Source organism: Bos indicus, chromosome 10 (genome assembly GCF_029378745.1).
Source record: "Bos indicus isolate NIAB-ARS_2022 breed Sahiwal x Tharparkar chromosome 10, NIAB-ARS_B.indTharparkar_mat_pri_1.0, whole genome shotgun sequence".
In the NCBI taxonomy this organism is placed as follows: domain Eukaryota; kingdom Metazoa; phylum Chordata; class Mammalia; order Artiodactyla; family Bovidae; genus Bos; species Bos indicus.
The window spans coordinates 20,359,403-20,378,161 of record NC_091769.1 but is presented as its reverse complement, the minus strand read 5'-3'; the positions used below and the strand labels follow the sequence as shown (position 1 = coordinate 20,378,161).

The 18,759-nt window shown below is 48.3% G+C and overlaps 1 protein-coding gene across 4 annotated transcripts in view; it reads right to left on the bottom strand.

The window, feature by feature from the left end:
- Positions 1-18,348, bottom strand: part of CD276 (CD276 molecule) — a 40,171-nt gene extending 21,823 nt beyond the window's left edge. Inside the window, exons 1-2 of one of the 4 annotated variants that reach the window (XM_070797055.1) lie at positions 10,050-10,295; positions 6,618-6,749 (exon numbers count right to left, since the gene is read on the bottom strand). The gene's annotated coding sequence lies outside the window, so the exon portion shown is untranslated. Of the gene's footprint in view, positions 1-6,617; positions 6,750-9,937; positions 10,296-18,329 lie in introns of those variants that run through there. The other 3 variants (XM_070797056.1, XM_019968250.2, XM_019968251.2) reach the window with 3 other exon arrangements.
- Positions 18,349-18,759: the final 411 nt, after the last annotated feature.

Here is an 18,759-nt window from a genome sequence, read left to right as displayed (position 1 = left end):
ACCACTGCTTCTGGTGGGGGACCAATCACATGGAGAAAAACCAGAAAAAAAAAAAGTCTCAACTGAAGAAGGTGGACTCTTCCTCAAGTGCTCAATTGATAATTAGTTCCAGGGTTTTGTCAAGATTAAGTCACCAATCTATTCTTCCTGTAATCTACTTTATTCCCCATAAATCTGGTTATTTGCCCACCTTAGGTCTTTGAGCCGGAGAAGGCACTGGCGACCCACTCCAGTACTCTTGCCTGGAAAATCTCATGGATGGAGGAGCCTGCTAGGCTGCAGTCCATGGGGTCGCTGAGAGTAGGACACGACTGAGTGACTTCACTTTCACTTTTCACTTTCATGCATTGGAGAAGGAAATGGCAACCCACTCCAGTGTTCTTGCCTGGAGAGTCCCAGGGACAGGGGGAGCCTGGTGGGCTGCCGTCTATGGGGTCACACAGAGTTAGACACGACTGAAGTGACTTAGCAGCAGCAGGTCTTTGAGCGGTCATTTATCCATTTATACAACAAACAGATGCAGGTTTATAGCAGGTATTATGGGAATGGAGGGTCAAGCAGTTCATGGAGGAATGGGGAGGCTTAGTGGAGACCTCATAAAGGAGGAAACATTTCAGCTATCTGGGGGAGGGGGCAGCACCAGCAAAGTCTTGGAAGGGCAGGGACCCCCCGTAGACTCTGGGAAGATGGGACTCTGAGGAGAGGCTGTCAGGAGATGAGGCAAGGGAGGTGGCTAGGGGTCCGTTGTTGTTCAGTCATGGACTGCAGCACTCCAGGCTTCCCTGCCCTTCACTATCTTCCAGAGTTTGCTCAAACTCATGTCCGTTGAATTGATAATGCCATCCAACTATCTCATCCTCTGTCACCCTCTTCTTCTCCTGCCCTCAATCTCTGAAGGAAGGAAGAGGGGTGAAAAGACCAGTGAGTGGGCTGGGGACCCATTTTGGAAGCTTGCTGCTGCTGCTGCTAAGTCACTTCAGTCATGTCCAACTCTGTGAGACCCCACAGACAGCAGCCCACCAGGCTCTGCCATCCCTGGGATTCTCCAGGCAAGAACAATGGAGTGGGTTGCCATTTATTGCAAAATCCAACTATCTCATCCTCTGTCGTCCCCTTCTCCTCCTGCCCTCAATCTTTCCCAGCATCAGGGTCTTTTCTAATGAATCAGCTCTTCTCATCAGGTGGCCAAAGTATTGGAGCTTCAGCTTTAGCATCATTCCTTCCAATGAATATTCAGGGTTGATTTTCTTTAGGATTGACTAGTTGGATCTCCTTGCAGTCCAAGGGACTCTCAAGAGTCTTCTCCAACACCACAGTTCAAAAGCGTCAATTCTTGGGCGCTCAGCCTTCTTTATGGTGGGTTAGGGGTCCTGGATTGATTCTGTACACAGTGGGAAACTGAAATGCTGCAACCCACACCTTCCCCACTCCCATCCAATCCCTGCTGTCTTTCCCAGTTGTCCTGAAATATCCCTGATAGCTTCTCTGAGATCTCATCTCCAGGTTCACTCAGCACCAGGACAGGCAATCTCAGGAGCCAGAAGACAAACCCATTAAAGCAGATTATCACCTCCCCTCCTGGCCTGAACTCTGGTTCCTTCCTAATAGCTTCTCTTCCTGTCCTTGATACAGAAGCAAAATAGATACTGGGCAGACCTTCTCTGCCTTCACTAGACACTTTGCTCCACATCCTTTATTCTAGAGTGCCCCTCTTTCATTCTAGACTGGATCATTCTGATAACAGGGCTCCAATTTCCTGCAGGGAACCCACTCCATATGGTACTGGTAGGGCTGACTCCCAGCCTCAGGCCTCAGCTGAGGACCAGATCTGGCTCCTTGGAGAACCCCTGCCCTGCCCCCACTCAGTGACAGGCTTGGAAATGAGCCTGTGAGCCAAGCCATACCCAATCAGAGAATTCCCAGGGCTTTGCTGCTGGCACTTTCAGAAAGCACTCTTTCTTGCTGAGGTTGCTAAGGAGGATGTGGTCTGGGGCTGTTGGCAATGAATCTGTCAACTAGCAACAATCTAAAGAATTGATCTAAACAAATACACAGAGGCAAAGGTGAACACAGGAGGGATACAGAGCCCTGAACACAACATTTAAGTCCCTATGCCTAAAGCAAGCTGCACACCTACACTGCCCAGATACATGAGTAATCTTTTTTTGCTCTTAAGTCAGTTTGAGCTAGGTTTCTATTATCTATAACTGAAAGAGTCCTTGACTATACATTTGTTTGTGTATTTAGTTATTCACTGAACTATTCATGGAGTGCCTGGTAGGCAGGCACTGGGGGCAGAGAGAGGACTAAGTTATGTCTGTCTCCAGGAGCCTGAGTTCCAATAGGGAAATACATAGAAATCACTGCAGTTCAGTAGAGAGTACTGTTTTAAGATACAGTGAGGATCACCTGGTGGTACCTTAGAGACACGGTAACCCACTAAAGTGAACCCTGAACACTGACCTGATGCTCCCCCGGTGGTCAGGACAGGAGGTCATGTTTGGATTTTGTACATGATGAGAAAGGGTTTTGAGTAGAGAAGTAACATTGTTGCCATAGGTGGGCCAACCTTTGATTAATTGATCCATATGTAATGTTAACCTTGCTGAGGATGTTTGAATTGTAAAGGATGACATTTTAAAAGGGCAATGGTTTACTCAAAATAAGAGCTAATGGTAGAATTTCGGGCATCAGAGAGTTTTTTATTTTCTAGATTGTGTCCTGGAGATGCTCAAAATACCCTGCTCCGCCTGTGTGTGGACCTACTGCTGGTTCTGGATGTAGAATCGAGTCAGGCAGGGGTCAGCAAATTTCTTCTGTGATGGTCCAGACAGTGAAAATTTTAGGCTTTGCAGGTCTTCCCATATCTGTCACAATGGCTCAGCTCTGCCTTTACCACAGGAAAGCAGCCAGGGGCAGTGTATAAATGAATGAGCAGAGCTGTGTTCCAATAGAAGTGTATTTATGGACACTCGGAATTGAATCGAATACAATTTTCAGGAATCACATGATTTTTTTGGCCAATTATTCTTCTTAGTTTCTAGACGATACCAAACAAAGCAGCAGATTTGCCCCAGGGGTAGTCAGTATGGACTGGTTTACAGAAACACTAGCTCCATTCTGAAACACATCAGCAGCAAAAATGGAAAACAACTGGGAATGGGTACATTAATTATGGCACATCTGTATAATGGAATAGCATACAGCCTTTCAAAAGAACCTGTACTAACATGGAAATAAGTCCATGCGGGTCATTGAATAAAGTATATTATATATTGGGAGTTATGTGACCTAATTTCAGCATTAATGCATGGTCCCATGGTCCCAGGTCTAGTCACCTACCTCTCTCTCCATCTCCTGTATTTCAGGGCAGGTCCTTCCTTCTCTGGCACTGAACCCCCGGGGGCTTGCTCATAGACCCTCCCCTAAATTCTCTCTACTATTTTTTTTTCCTAGATGATTTCATCCACTCCTGTGACTTTAAATATCATTTATATGCTGATAACTCCCAAATTTACTTCTCCAAGTCCACACGTCTCATCTGAGCTCCAAACTTAAGCCAAAACACCTCTGTTCCAAAGACTCACAGGCACCTCTCTCTTAACATGTCCCTCTTCAATCTCTTGATTCCTCCCCTAAACCCGTTCCTCCCCAGCACTTCCCACTTGGTAAAGGCATCCTCCTCCACCGCCTCTGATCAAGTCAGAACCCTGATTTCTCTTACCCTTATAGTTCATCACCAAGAACAGCCAACCCCAACACCCAAATGTATCTCAGGGATCTACAGACTACAGCCTCAGCCCCAAATTCCACTCACCACCTGCTTTTGTTCAGTTCACCAGTTAAGACAGGGTTTACCTTTTTACATGGTTAGAAAATTAAAAGAAGAATTCTTCATAACACGCGAAAATCATATGAAATTCAAATTTCAGTGTCTGTAAATCAAGTTTCATTGACACACAGCCACCCTCCATTCATTTACACATTAGCTGTGACTGCTTTTCCATCACAGCAGTAGAACTGAGTAGTTGTAATAATCACAAAGCCTAAACAATTTACTTTCTGATCTTTTAGAGAAAAAGCTTGTCAACCCAATGTATTTTTACTCTCTCTATTGCCCTCTACCTCGGCTTCTCTCTCTGGTCTGCCAAACTGCCATCATCTCTTGCCTGCTGCTGCTGCTGCTAAGTCACTTCAGTCGTGTCCAACTCTGTGCGACCCCAGTGATGGCAGCCCACCAGGCTTCCCCGTCCCTGGGATTCTCCAGGCAAGAACACTGGAGTGGGTTGCCATTTCCGTCTCCAACACATGAAAGTGAAAAGTGAAAGCGAAGTCGCTCAGTCGTGTCCAACCCTTAGCGACCCCATGGACTGCAGCCCACCAGGCTCCTCCGTTCATGGGATTCTCCAGGCAAGAGTACTGGAGTGGGGTGCCATTGCCTTCTCCCATCTCTTGCCTGCATGACTACAAAAGGCTCCTCACCAGTCTTTCCACTTTCTCTCTTGTCCCCCCCACCCAGCTCTATACTCCCATCTAGACTTCTACACAGCAACCAGAAAAACAGCTATAAAAACAAAAGTGCATCACATCATCACTTTAAATATCTAATCAGCCTACAAGGTCTTGCCTAGTTCAGCCCTGCCCACCTCCCCAGCCTCACCTCCTCCCGTTCACCCCTCATCAGAGCTCTTATGACGAGACCCTGTTCCCTACCTCACAGGGTCTCTGCAAGCACAGTTCCTTCTTCCTGGATGACATCTTGAGGTTCACCTTGGTAGGAAAGCTGGGCTGGGGGTCTGCCACTCTATGGATGTCCCTGTTATGCACTGCTGTTTACCTTGTGTCACACTGAGAGCTCCCTGAGCAGGAACCATGTCTGCTTTATTTATTAGATCCTTTATCCTATTGGATCCTTAATTTTAGCTAAGGTTTGGCACATAATGAGTGTTCAAAGCACTGCTCAATGAATGAATGAATGAATGCCTGTGTGTTTAGATAAATAGAGAGAGAGATGGATGGATGGATGTTTGTATAGAAAAAGGGCCTGGAAACGTGATAGTGAGCCCAACCCTGGAGCATGGGAATGAAGGTAAGCATCTACTTCCACCTTCTAGCTACTTTGATACACTTCTGCTGCTTTGACAACAAGCATGTAATTCTTTTGTTCATTAACAAATGAAAAAGAAAAACAGCAACATCGCAGATTTATGTTTACTTGGGCTTTAGACCAGGCTCTATCACTCACTTGCTCTTCATCTTACTAACCCTCAAAGGAAGGTCCTGGCCCCCTTCCTGTGCTATGACCACCATCACCTGCTGGGCTGGTGTAGCACAAGAAGCCTCATGGACAAAGTGAGCCCTGGCGTTTTAGAAGATGTCTCTGGAGTTGGAGACACAGCTTCAAATCCAGACTCTGCCACTTCCTAGACATGTGACTTCGGGAAAACATCCTCTCTGAGCCTCGGCTGGCTCATGTGTGAAACAGGAATCTAAACTCTGCCTTCATAAGATGATTATGGGACTCCACTGAGAAAAATTAGCCAAAAAAACCTGACCTAATATTAATAGTATAGGTGTTCCACAACAGGTGGGAGCCTGCGCAAAGAGTTTAGGGGATCTCCAGAGTTGCCTAGGAGCCCTGATGCCCTTCCTTTTTCCTGATAATGAGTTAGTTTGGGCCTTTGGTGTTCAAGGCTATCCGCTGGGCACTGCTCCCCAGCCCCGTGATCCTGCCCAAGAGAAGAAATCAATTCTTCCTCTCAAAGTGATTTCTGTGTGAGTCAAAACAGCAGTGTGTCATCAGCGCCAGCCCAGCAGAGTGGGGCCAAGGTTTTCTTGGCATCGGTGATCTGCTTCCTTTATGGATTTAGGAAGAACAAGGAAGAGGAAAAACAGGACGGAGCAGAGCCCCCAGCTTCCCCAAGCCAGACCATCCCCATCGGGGCACCCTCTCCACACTGAAGTCAAGGCCTGAGACCCGGAGGAGGCGAGACCAGAGAGAAGGAAGACGGCTCAGTGGGTTCAAGAATATGGTGGCTTTTGCCACAACAGCTGGCCTGCTTCTCACACCCTCTTCTGGCTAAGGAGCCACCACAAAATGAGTTTGCGTCTTCCAGAGTTCAACAGCCACTTGACAAGGCAGCGTGAACTGGAAGTGTGTGCAGAGGCTACAGACACACACACACACAGACACACACAGACACACACACCATCAGAAACACGGAACCTTGAAAAAAAGTGATGGCTGTACTTAGCTCAGAAGAGGTCTGGCCGGAAGAAAGGAGTTGAAGGAGGAGAGTGGAGAGAGGACGGGAAGGCATGAGAGAACATAAGACCAAGTTGCAGGGCGGATCCCAGGTCATGTCCTGGCAGGCCCGTGCCACACACATCTGCATTCAGTCAACCTCTGCTGAGTCCTGCTGAGTGCCCACCCAGATGTGTCTGGAAATTTCATCCCTCCCAGAAACCTGTCTAGACTTCACTCATGGAAGGGCCCACTTACTCCAGATATGTTCTACCTAAACACTCCCTGTCCTGACATTCTTCAGGTTTCTACTCTGAAAGAGGTTTGCCCTGGCAGAAAAATGCTGCAGACCCCTCTCCACCTAAGCACCAACCTCTCTGGATCTCCAGGGGTTCCTCTTCAAGAGTGTAGCAGGCTCCACCTAGCCTCAGCGCTGGAAGGCCTCTTGGGAGTTCACCTGTCCAGGGCCCACTTCCATGCCCACCATACAGAGGGGAGTCTGAGCCTAGGAAACAGGGTTCAGACTGCCGAGGGGCCCATGCTCAATCATCAGTCACATCAGAGGTGACTAAAAGCCAGCTTACAGGTGCCCCTGGGCTTCAATTCCTCACCTGTTAAACATCATCATCAGGCTCTCTTGCCTGCCTCACCATACAGCTTAGGCTCAGGTACAGCAGACAAGCCTAGGTTCAAACTCTGACTCCGAAGGCTGGCTAGACACATGATCAAGTATAAATGACTTAACCTCTTTGAGATTTGATTCCATATCGTTAAAAGAGAGGGGGAGCAATGCCTACACCACAGAGCTGCTGTAAGGATAAAATAAGAGGACATACAGAAAGGATTTAAAGCACGCCAACAGTGGTAAGGATCATGACTACTTTTGTTATTATTGCCATGAGCATGGGGAGAAGGCCTCCTGGATCCTCTGCACTGAGCCTCCTCTGTTAGGCTATATGTACAGATGTGTGATCCATTCTGACCAATGAGACCAAAGGAAATTTCTCACAGATCACCAGTTCCCACGCTCTTGTCCTCTTTTAGGCCCTGACTTTGCCTTCCTTCTTTTGCCAGTGGACCTCCCTGTCATTCCTGCCCTAGGGGTGTGGGAAATGGACAGGAGTGGAAGTGGCCACCCACTCAGAGGATAAGCTCATGGGCAGTGACATCATCCTGCCTGCCCTTCCTCCTCCTCCCCTGACCCCATGACTCAGGGCCACTGCTCAAGCCCTATGTGGTGTTCATCTCAGGGGCCACTTGGACTTGGGTCATTTTTCCTCACATGGCACAAACCCAACCAAGAAGTGCCAAGCAACAGGCCAGACACTTGTTCTACAATACTTTCTGAGTGCTGTGGCATCTCACTTCTGGCTCTATGATCATACTCAGTCTCTGATCCTGAACAGTATTGCTCATCTCAGTATCAAGCCCAAATCCTACACCAAAGAATGAAGACTGATGACTCCAGAGCAGGTTAAAGTTTAAGGATAGAGGAATTCCCACAGGACAGTTCAAAAATCAACTTCAACAGAGTAAGGACACAGCCTCCACAGAAGGGACAACACTTCTATAACTGTCCTTTCCACAAACATTCCAGCTTATGACCCAGCTATCAGGTATCTGAGTATCTCAGTCAGCCAGTCAACCTGCTTCCATCAGGTGCCTGGGTGCAGAGGGCCAAGGATAGGGAGGAAAAACGGTCCTCAATTCCCAAAACCCCTTCTCATCCTCAGTCCTGTTTTAATGTAGGCTTCCCATCTCTCGGGCTTTCCTGGTAGCTCAGTTGGTAAAGAATCTGCCTATAGTGCAGGAGACCCAGTTTCGATCTCTGGGTCAGGAAGATTCCCTGAAGAAGGAAACGGCAAACCATTCTAGTACGCTTGCCTGGAAAATCCCATGGACAGAGGAGCCTGGCGGGCTGCGGTCCATGGGGTTGCAAAGAGTTGCTAACATTCCTATCTCTAACAAGCTGGATGGTCCAATTTCTTGCAACACAGGAGTCTGGAATACGTTGGAAAGCTCACTAAGAGCAAGCAGGAGAAACCACCAGTGATGTCACTGAAGAGAGAAAAGAACTCCAAGATCAGTCATGGGACCAATACAAACATCTCTGAAGCCACTTAATGCAAATCTCACTCCCCTGAGAGTCCCCTTAGTGCAGAAATGGATGTTCACAGCGCTGATCTGAAGTCATGAAGGAAAATGTCACTGACATCAGGAGGTCAGACTCTGATGTGCATAATACAGGGGAGAAAGATTTCCATGATCAATGATTAACATAAGTATTCACTTTTAATCTCAGGAACTCTAAATATTAGAAAAATACACTCACCCAAATTATTCCCATTTCCAAAAGAGCTGGAAATATAAGCCACCACTCATACCCACAGCCTCAGAGCTCTGCCACTCAGATCAGACCAACCAACTGGACATGTTTAGAGTTCAATTTCAAGTTTAGACTTCAGTTTCCCTCAGTCTCCAAAAGCACCCACCTGTGTGCAGACCCCCAGGAAGGCTGCACAGCCTCAAGATTTCCTAGGAACTTCTGGGAGGCAAGAGGGAGTCACAGAAGAGGCTGAACTAAATAAAGAACTCTCTTAAAAACAGAACAGCTTCATTACTTTCTAATATAGAAGCAAATTGCCAAAGACAGGCATGTAAGAAAAAGACCTAGGGCCTTCATTTAATGATGAAATCAGACTCATTTATAATTATCTACATCCAATTTGAACCTAAGTAGTTTTTCTCAATTAAGTCAAACAAACCCTCTCAACTCTCCAATGGGTTTTGCTTTCCTATTTGCTTAATGTTTTCCTCAATGATAGATCCCATATCTGAGTCATCCATCACGCATTTCTCATTAGGCTAGGTTTGGCTTAGAAATAAATCTCCTTTTCTGGCAGTTCACTGCCTTAGGCCCCCGAACCTGCCAATTCGCTAGCTAAGCAGCAACAGAGGACTTGGGCCTCCACCCTGGGTCCCCACCTTCCCTCCACCACATCTTCCACCTCCTCTCCATCTCACCCCACCCATCATCTCCCTGAGATTTCCCAAGCCCCCAAATGTCCCATCCCTGCTCCCTATGTTCTGTCCACTACCCACACACCTATTCATTCCTTCACCCAGGCCAGCGGTCCCTGTCTGTCCTTCTCTGAATCTGTCTCCCTCATGCCCACTGCTACCCATGGAAGTCTCCAGTCGCCCACTCCATTTCTCTGGGCCAAGCAGAATGGGGCCCCCCTCCCCTATCCAACCCTTGGCCCTCCTCTCCCTGGCAGCTCCCCCTCCTCAGAGCTGGTGATCAAGTCATGGTGTTTTCCTCTGCAGGGCCCCGGGGAGACTCCGCTTCACTCCTAGCTCCAGATAGCGGCTTTCCAGATATTGAAGCTTTCCAGAATCATCAACACAATGACAGATCTGCCTCTGTTCCCCTGCACACCCAGGGCCTCCGCGGTCACAATCACCCGCCCAGCCTCCTCCTCGAGCGGATTCCCGGGTGAGGGCAGCTCCCACAGTGCTCAGGCCCCGCCGGCCAGGGGAAGGGGAGGCAGGGCTGGGGGCGGGATTGGATTCTGGCAGCCTCAGCCGCCTCCAGGCCCCAGATCCGGGGTCCAACGTGCTACCGGCGCCGCGGCCAGCCCCGACAGGGGGAGAGGGCTGGGGCGGGGGCGCCGCGCGAGGGAGGAGGCTCACCGCCCGCTCCAGCCGTCCTGCAGCAGGCCCGCTGCCCGGCGGCCCGGGGCCGGGGTCGGCCTCAGACAAAGGCCGCCCCGACCAGCGCCGGGCCCGCCACGCAAGCACTCACCGCGCCGCGCCGACTCCCGGGACTCGGGGACGCGGCGGAGCGCTGCCGAGTTGCCGCCGCCGCCGCCGCGAGGCCGGGCCCGAATGGGGGCCGGGGGCGGCCTCGGGAGTCCGAGGGGCGGGGCGGGCTGGAGGAAGCCGCGGGCCCGGAAAGGCGGCCCGGGTGAGCCCCAGAGGCCGGATTGGCCCCGCGGCCGCGGTTTAGGGCCGAGGCCGGAGCCCGCCCGCTGGGCAGGGCACCGGCCGGGACCCGCCCCTGCCCCGGGTCCAGACCCACGCGGGCGCGCTGGTAAAGGGGTGCTAGTTGATCCCCGCCCATCCCCCACCGTGACCCACCCTCCCAAGATCCGGAGTTTATTTTCTGCTAGGGGGATAGCTGGATGGTCATCGGCCACCCGGGGTCCTGCTCCAGGCCGCTGGCAGCAGAGCCAGAGCTCGGATCTGGCTGTCTGACTCCCCAGTCCAGTGTTCTTCTCTGGCACCAGGCTGGTACGGCGGGCTGGAAAGGGTTAATTCGACTGTGAGGCATTAACAGCGGCAGTGAGCTCTCTATAAATACAGTGTGTCGTGGGCGCCTGAGCCAACCACAGGGTAATTTCCACTGAGCTGGTTTTCCTTTTTTCCTTCCACCCACAGCCACCAGGCTGGCCCTGCCCCCAGCCCCATGCCAGGCTAGTGGCCACCCCAGGCTCCCAAAGGTGGGATAGCTCTGACCACCCCCTACCCTGATCTGGGGCTCTGTCTTTCCAGGACTCAACTCCAGCCTGGGAGGAGACGGGGCTGGGTCAGGCTTGGACCTCCAGCCTGCAGGGTGATGGGGGTCAGGCCTTTGCCTTGGCACATCCCGCCCCTGCACCTGTTCTCTGACCCGTTCTCCATCAGTTACAGACGGTAATAGCTAAGGTGCCGCAGACTTCTGTGGGCCAGAGACGAGGCTAGGAGTTTTCCATGATGGGCCTGTTGAGATCCTCAAAGCAACTGGACCAGGAAGATAATATTATCCCTGTTTTACAGGTGGGAAAATTGAGCCTCAGAGAGATAAAAGGACTCCTACGTTGTATTACAGCTAGGTCCACCACCAAGTGGCAGCAACTAAATGGGAGAGGGCTTAGGAAATGTGTATGAATACATATGCACCTCTGTCAGCCACTGTTTTAAGCACTTTGCCACTTTATCTAATTTCATCGGCACAACTCAGTGCTATGCTTAGTTGCTCAGTCATGTCCAACTCTTTGTGACCCCAGGGACTGTGACCCGCCAGACTCCTCTGTCCATGGGATTCTCCAGGCAAGAATAATGGAGTGGGTTGTCATGCCCTCCTCCAAGGGATCTTCCCAACCCAGGAATCGAACCCAGGTCTCCAGCAGTGCAGGTAGATCTTTACCATCTGAGCCACCAGGAAAGCCCACCACTCAGTGAGGTAAATGCTATTATTAATATTATCCTCATGTTCACAAATATGGAAATTAAGGTACAAGGAGAGAGGTAACTTACTTAAGGATATCCAACCATTAAGTGGAGGAACTAAGATTTGCCCCCCTTGAATTTAAATGCTGAATTCAAACTTAATTGTAGTGTGTGTGTGTGTGTGAGAGTGATGCATGGGTGTGTGTATTTGTGAACATCTGTAACTCTGCATCTAAGTGCACATGTGATCTGAAAGTAAGTTTGATAGTGGCTGTGTCTGTGTTGGGGTCTGTGTGACTGCTCCTAGGGATGGGGCAGAGATTGGGGGATCAAGGCCAGGCCATCTGGTCCAGAGTGCTTGAAGGTCATCAGCCTCCCCTCCCTGCTCCTCCCTGCTCTGTCAGGCCCTATATAGCCTGGGCCTGACTTCATGGTTCTCAAGATGAGTAGCCCTTCCTAGGCCCCAAAATCTAGAGGAGAAGCATCCCATGGAGAGGTGCCCCTGAGCTGCGAGATCCAGGAGCCCTGCAGCAGGACTTAGAACTGGTCTAGAGGAATTCGCTCTCCGTCCCTCCACCAGGAGTCAGCCCTGCACTTTGTGCCCCAAGGTGGTAACACAGGTCCTGTCCCAGAGGACTTATAGTCTGGCAGGGAAGGCATGACATAGCTGTGATAGACAGTGAAGGAGCAGCACAGGGCAGTTTACACTTGGTAGGGGTTGGTGCTGCTACTGCTAAGTCACTTCAGTCGTGTCCGACTCTGTGCGATCCCATAGATGGCAGCCCACTAGGCTCCTCTGTCCCTGGGATTCTCCAGGCAAGAACACTGGAGTGGGTTGCCATTTCCTTCTCCAATGCATGAAAGGAGCATGAAAGTGCAAAGTGAAAGTGAAGTCGCTCAGTCGTGCCCGACTCTTAGCGACCCCATGGACTGGAGCCCACCAGGCTCCTCCATCCGTGGGATTTTCCAGGCAAGAGTACTGGAGTGGGGTGCCATGGGAAGACTTTAATTGTTGCTTGAGAGAACAGCTCAGGAGGGACAGAAACAAGTACTGGCTGACATTCCTGCCGCAGTGCCTTAAGAGGATGTTGATTTCCCCCAGAAAGGGCAAACACTGTGGGCGGGGGATAGGTGGAGTGTCTCTAGGACAGGCTCAGCTGTGACTCGACATTTGGCTCCTGGACATAAACACCTGGACCATCCCAGCACACAGGAATCTCCTCAGGTCAGGGAATGTTTTGTTCTGTGCCGAATTAAAAATACATCCTTTCTCAGACTCCCTTGCAGCTAGAGGTGGTCACATGATCTAAGATGGCCAATGAGATGGAAGTGAAACTCACTGGTTGGAGCTTCAGGGAAAGCCCTTTGTTAAAGGGCTGGTACTATGGAAGACAGCATGGTGGTTCCTCAAAACACTAAAGATAGAATTACCATAGAATCCAACAGTTTTAATTCTGGGTATATATTCATAAAGAATTGAAATTAGGGTCTCAGAGATATTTGCATCCCCATGTTCATAGTGACATTATTCACAATAGCCAAAGGGGGGAAGCAATGCAAGTGTCCTTTGGTAGATGAATAGATAAATAAAATGTGCTAATGTATATTTAGTGGAAGTTGCTCTTTCACTAAATTACACTAAAGTGAAAATCACAAAGAGTTGTGTTCAACTCTTTGGGACCCCATAGACTGTAGCCTGGCAGGCTCCTCTGTCCATGGAATTCTCCAGGCCAGAACACTGGAGTGGGTAGCCATTCCCTTCATCCAGGGGATCATCCCAACCAGGGATCGACCAGGGATCGACCAAGGTCTCCTGCATTGCAGGTGGATTCTTTACCAGCTGAGCTACCAGGAGAGCCTGGTAATGTGTATAATGGAGTATTATTCAGCCTTAAAAAGGAAGGAAATTCTGACATATGATACAACATGGATGAACCTTGAGGATATTGTGCTAAGTGAAAAAGGCCAGCCACAGAAAGACAAATATTGTATAAGTCTGCTTATATGAGGCATTTCAGTTCAGTTCAGTCACTCAGTCGTGTCCGACTCTTTGCGACCCCATGAATCACAGCATGCCAGGCCTCCCTGTCCATCACCAACTCCCAGAGTTCACTCAGACTCACGTCCATGGAGTCAATGATGCCATCCAGCCATCTCGTCCTCTGTCTTCCCCTTCTCCTCCTGCCCCCAATCCCTCCCAGCATCAGAGTCTTTTCCAATGAGTCAACTCTTCGCATGAGGTGGCCAAAGTATTGGAGTTTCAGCTTTAGCATCATTCCTTCCAAAGAACACCCAGGGCTGATCTCCTTTAGAATGGACTGGTTGGATCTCCTTGCAGTCCAAGGGACTCTCAAGAGTCTTCTCCAACACCACAGTTCAAAAGCATCAATTCATTGGCGCTCAGCCTTCTTCACAGTCCAACTCTCACATCCATACATGACCACTGGAAAAACCATAGCTTTGACTAGACGGACCTTTGTTGGCAAAGTAATGTCTCTGCTTTTCAATATGCTATCTAGGTTGTTCATAACCTTTCTTCCAAGGAGCAAGCGTCTTTTAATTTCATGGCTGCAATCACCATCTGCAGTGATTTTGGAGTAAAAAAAAAAAATTGTCTGTCACTGTTTCCATTGTTTCCCCATCTATTTGCCATGAAGTGATGGGATCGAATGCCATGATCTTAGTTTTCTGAATGTTGAGCTTTAAGCCAACTTTTTCACTCTCCTCTTTCACTTTAATCGAGAGGCTCTTTAGTTCTTCTTTGCTTTCTGCCATAAAGGTGGTGTCATCTGCAAATCTGAGGTTATTGATATTTCCCTTGGCAATCTTGATTCCAGCTTGTGCTTCATCCAGCCTGGCATGTCTCATGATGTACTCTGCATATAAGTTAAATAAGCAGGGTGACAATATACAGCCTTGATGTACTCCTTTCTTGATTTGGAACCAGTCTATTTTCCATGTCCAGTTCTAACTGTTGCTTCTTGACCTGCATACAGATTTCTCAGGAGGCAGGTCAGGTGATCTGGTATTCCCATCTCTTGAAGAATTTTCCACAGTTTGTTGTGATCCACACAGTCAAAGGCTTTGATATAGTCGAGAAAACAGAAGTAGATATTTTTCTGGAACCCTCTTTCTTTTTCAATGATCCAACAGATGTTGGCAATTTGAACTCTGGTTCCTCTGCTTTTTCTAAATCCAGCTTGAACATCTGCAAGTTCATGGTTCACGTACTGTTGAAGCCTAGCTTGAAGAATTTTGAGCATTACTTTACTAGTGTGTGAGATGAGTGCAACTGTGCGGTAGTTTTAACATTCTTTGGTATTGCCTTTCTTAGGAATTGGAATGAAAACTGACCTTTTCCAGTCCTGTGGCCATTGCTGAGTTTTCCAAATTTGCTGGCATATTGAGTGCAGCACTTTCACAGCATCATCTTTTAGGATTTGAAATAGCTCAACTGGAATTCCATCACCTCCATTAGCTTTGTTCATAGTGATGCTTCCTAAGGCCCACTTGACTTCGCATTCCAGGATGTCTGGCTCTGGGTAAGTGATCACACCATCGTGGTTATCTGGGTCATGATCTTTTTTGTATAGTTCTTCTGTGTATTCTTGCCACCTCTTCTTAATATCTTCTGCTTTTGTTAGGTCCATACCATTTCTGTCCTTTATTGTACCCATCTTTGCATGAAATGTTCCCTTGGTATCTCTAATTTTCTTGAAGAGATCTCTAGTCTTTCCCATTCTATTGTTTTCCTCTATTTCTTTGCATTGATCACTGAGGAAGGCTTTCTTATCTCTTCTTGCTATTCTTTGGAACTCTGCATTCAAATGGGTATATCTTTCCTTTTCTCCTTTGCCTTTCATTTCTCTTCTTTTCTCATCTGTTTGTAAGGCATCCTCAGACAACCATTGTGACTTTTTGCATTTCTTTTTCTTGGGGATGGTCTTCATCACTGCCTCCTGCACAATGTCAGAAACCTCTGTCCATAGTTCTTCAGGCACTCTGTCTATCAGATCTAATCTATTTGTCACTTCCACTGTATAATTATAAGGGATTTGATTTAGGTCATGGTCCAGTGGTTTTCCCTACTTACTTCAATTTAAGTCTGAATTTTGCAATAAGGAGTTCATGATTTGAGCCACAGTCAGTTCCTGGTCTTGTTTTTGCTGACTGTATAGAGCTTCTCCATCTTTGGCTGCAAAGAATATAATTAATCTGATTTCGGTATTGACCATCTGGTGGTGTCCATGTGTAGAGTCTTCTCTTGTGTTGTTGGAAGAGGGTGTTTCCTGTGACCAGTGCGTTCTCTTGGCAAAACTCTTTTAGCCTTTGACCTGCTTCGTTTTGTACTCCAAGGCCAAATTTACCTGTTACTCCAGGTATCTCTTGACTTCCTACTTTTGCATTCCAGTCCCCTATAATGAAAAGGACATCTTTTTTTGGGTATTAGTTTTAAAAGGTCTTGTAAGTCTTCATAGAACCGTTCAAATTCAGCTTCTTCAGCATCACTGGTCGGGGCATAGACTTGGATTACTGTGATATTGAATGGCTTGCTTTGGAGACAAACAGAGATCATTCCGTCGTTTTTGAGATTGCATCCAAGTACTGCATTTCGGACTCTTGTTTACTATGATGGCTACTCCATTTCTTCTAAGGGATTCTTGCCCACAGTAGTAGATATAATGGTCGTCTGAGTTAAATTCATCCACTTCAGTTCATTTTAGTTCACTGATTCCTAGAATGTCGACATTCACTCTTGCCATCTCCTGTTTGACCACTTCCAATTTGCCTTGATTCGTGGACCTAACATTCCAGGTTCCTATGCAATATTGCTCTTTACAGTGTCAGACTTTACTTCCATCAGCAGTCACATCCACAACTGGGTGTTATTTTTGCTTTGGTTCCGTCTCTTCATTCTTCCTGAAATTATTTCTCCACTGATCTCCCGTAGTATACTGGGCACCTCCCGACCTAGGGAGTCCATCTTTCAGTGTGCTATTTTTTTGCCTTTTCATGCTGTTCATGGGGTTCTCAGGGCAAGAATACTGAAGTGATTTGCCATTCCTTTCTCCAATGGACCACGTTTTGTCAGAACTCTTCACCATGACCCGTACATCTTGGGTGGCCCTACACAGCATGGCTCGTAGTTTCACTGAGTTGATCAGTTTGGTTAGTTTTCTGTGATTGTGGTTTTCATTCTGTCTGCCCTCTGATGGATAAGGATAAGAGGCTTATGGAAGCTTCCTGATGGGAGAGACTGACCGAGGGGGAAACTGGGACTTATTCTGATAGGTGGGGCCATGCTCAGTAACAGAGAAATGATGACCTTCCATAATCTTGTCCTCCCCAGGATACCTGTAAAGAACATCAGACCACCATTTTGGCAAAGGGAGGGGGTGTTCTGACCCTCTTATTAGCCTCCCCAGGACAGAAATTCTGAGTTCATGGTGAAATTGAAAGACAACTTCCTTTTGCCTCCTTTGACATACAAAAGGACAGATGTCTCCCTCATCTGTTTGAATACTCTTAAATCCAGCAATTGGATTCCTTAACCTGGCTTTGAAGTGGGGGTTTTAAGGCCCCATTTAGCATTTTTTCCCTGAGGTTCCCTGTGACACCAGTGTCTTGGCATTGGCCTTCCGCACTCCGGCTGATTGTTGCACATCACCCCCCGAATTGTCTGTGTTTTCAGGCCTCAAGTCCTTGATATCTTGGCAGAGGCCACATCTCCCAACCCACCCCACCCACTCATTTAGGGTTCCCAGGGCTGCCATCTGGAGCAGGCCAGCCAGCCCAGACTAAGTCAGCTCCATTTCCCTGAATGAGCAGATCCAGTATGGGGTTGAACATGGTACATAGTGACCACTGCAGGTTCCTGCTAGAAAGTTTCTTATTTCTGGCACTTGGGTATTAGAGTAGACTTCAGGTGTCTGGGCTTCACTGGTGACTCAGATGGTAAAGAATCTGCTGGCAATGCAGGAGACCTGGGTTAGATCCTTGGGTTGGGAAAATCCCCTGGAGAAGGGAATGACAACCCTCTCCAGTATTCTTGCCTGGAGAATGCCATGGACAGAGTGGCATATAGCTCTGGTGGGCTATAATCCATGGGGTCGCAAAGAGTCAGACATAACTGAGCTACTAACACTTTCACTTTTCGGGTGTCTAGATTCAAATACTTCCAGCTGGAAGCTTCTGGCCAGCAAAGTAACAGGAGCAGCCTGAAAAAAGAGAGGAACCGATCCTCGCTGGAGGATCATCCAGGAACACTTCTCCCCCAACACACACACACTCACACACACACTAACAAACATACCCTAACCAGGCTTGTATAACCATCTGCCTTCACCCAACCCACCGTCCCTTCTTCATTATCTGTCATGGGTGGAGCCATTCAGCTCCCTCTTCCTTCTCTGTAGCCCAGGCTTACAGTGCTCTCAGTCCTAGGAATCTATCTCAGATTCTGTGTCCTGCTGCTGGAGGGTCAGGGTTGTCCTCCCAACAGGAGGTTTGGGCCAGAATTAAAGAACAAAACAAGAACATTAAAAACTGCACCGTAATGCCAGGGGAAATCTGTCATCACATTGGGAGTTGTTTTGTTCTAATAACTTCAAATCACGTAGCACTTGCACGACCCTGAGAGCCAGCACCTCCTTCAAGTTGCATCATAGGTGCCTCATATACGGTGCCCTCACCCTGGCCCCACTGTTAGGTTTGACCTATGACATTCAGAGAAGACAGCACAGAATAGGAAGAGGAAGACTTCCAGCTAGAAGAATAAGGCGCAGAGAACAAAGGGCCCAGCGTCCAAAGTCAGCAGTGGAGATCCTTGGAAGGAAGACAGTGGATAAACCTCTTGAAATCCAGAAGTCCTTACCTCAATCCAGGTGTTAAACCTTAGGTATTAACATTGCTGTTTGGTCTTAGTTGGGCTTGAAACAGTGTGCCTGGGCATCTTCAGGACATCTTATCATAGTCCCATTCCTGGTGGGGACACAAGGAAAAGTGTCACTGCCCCAGTGATGAGAACGATTCATTCAATCCTCCTTGATGAGTCCTTCCTTAAAAAAATTGTTTTTATTTATTTCATTTTTGGTTGTGGTGGGTCTTCGTTGCTTTCTCTAGTTGCAGTGAGCAGGGGCTGCTCTACGTTTGCCATGCACAGGTTTTCTCATTGTGGTGCCTCTCCAGTTGCAGAGCATAGACTCTAGGTACACAGGCTTCAGTAGTTGTGGCTTGTGGGCCTCATTGCTCTGTGGCATATGGAATCTTCCCAGATCAGGAATGGAAACTGTGTCCCCTGCATT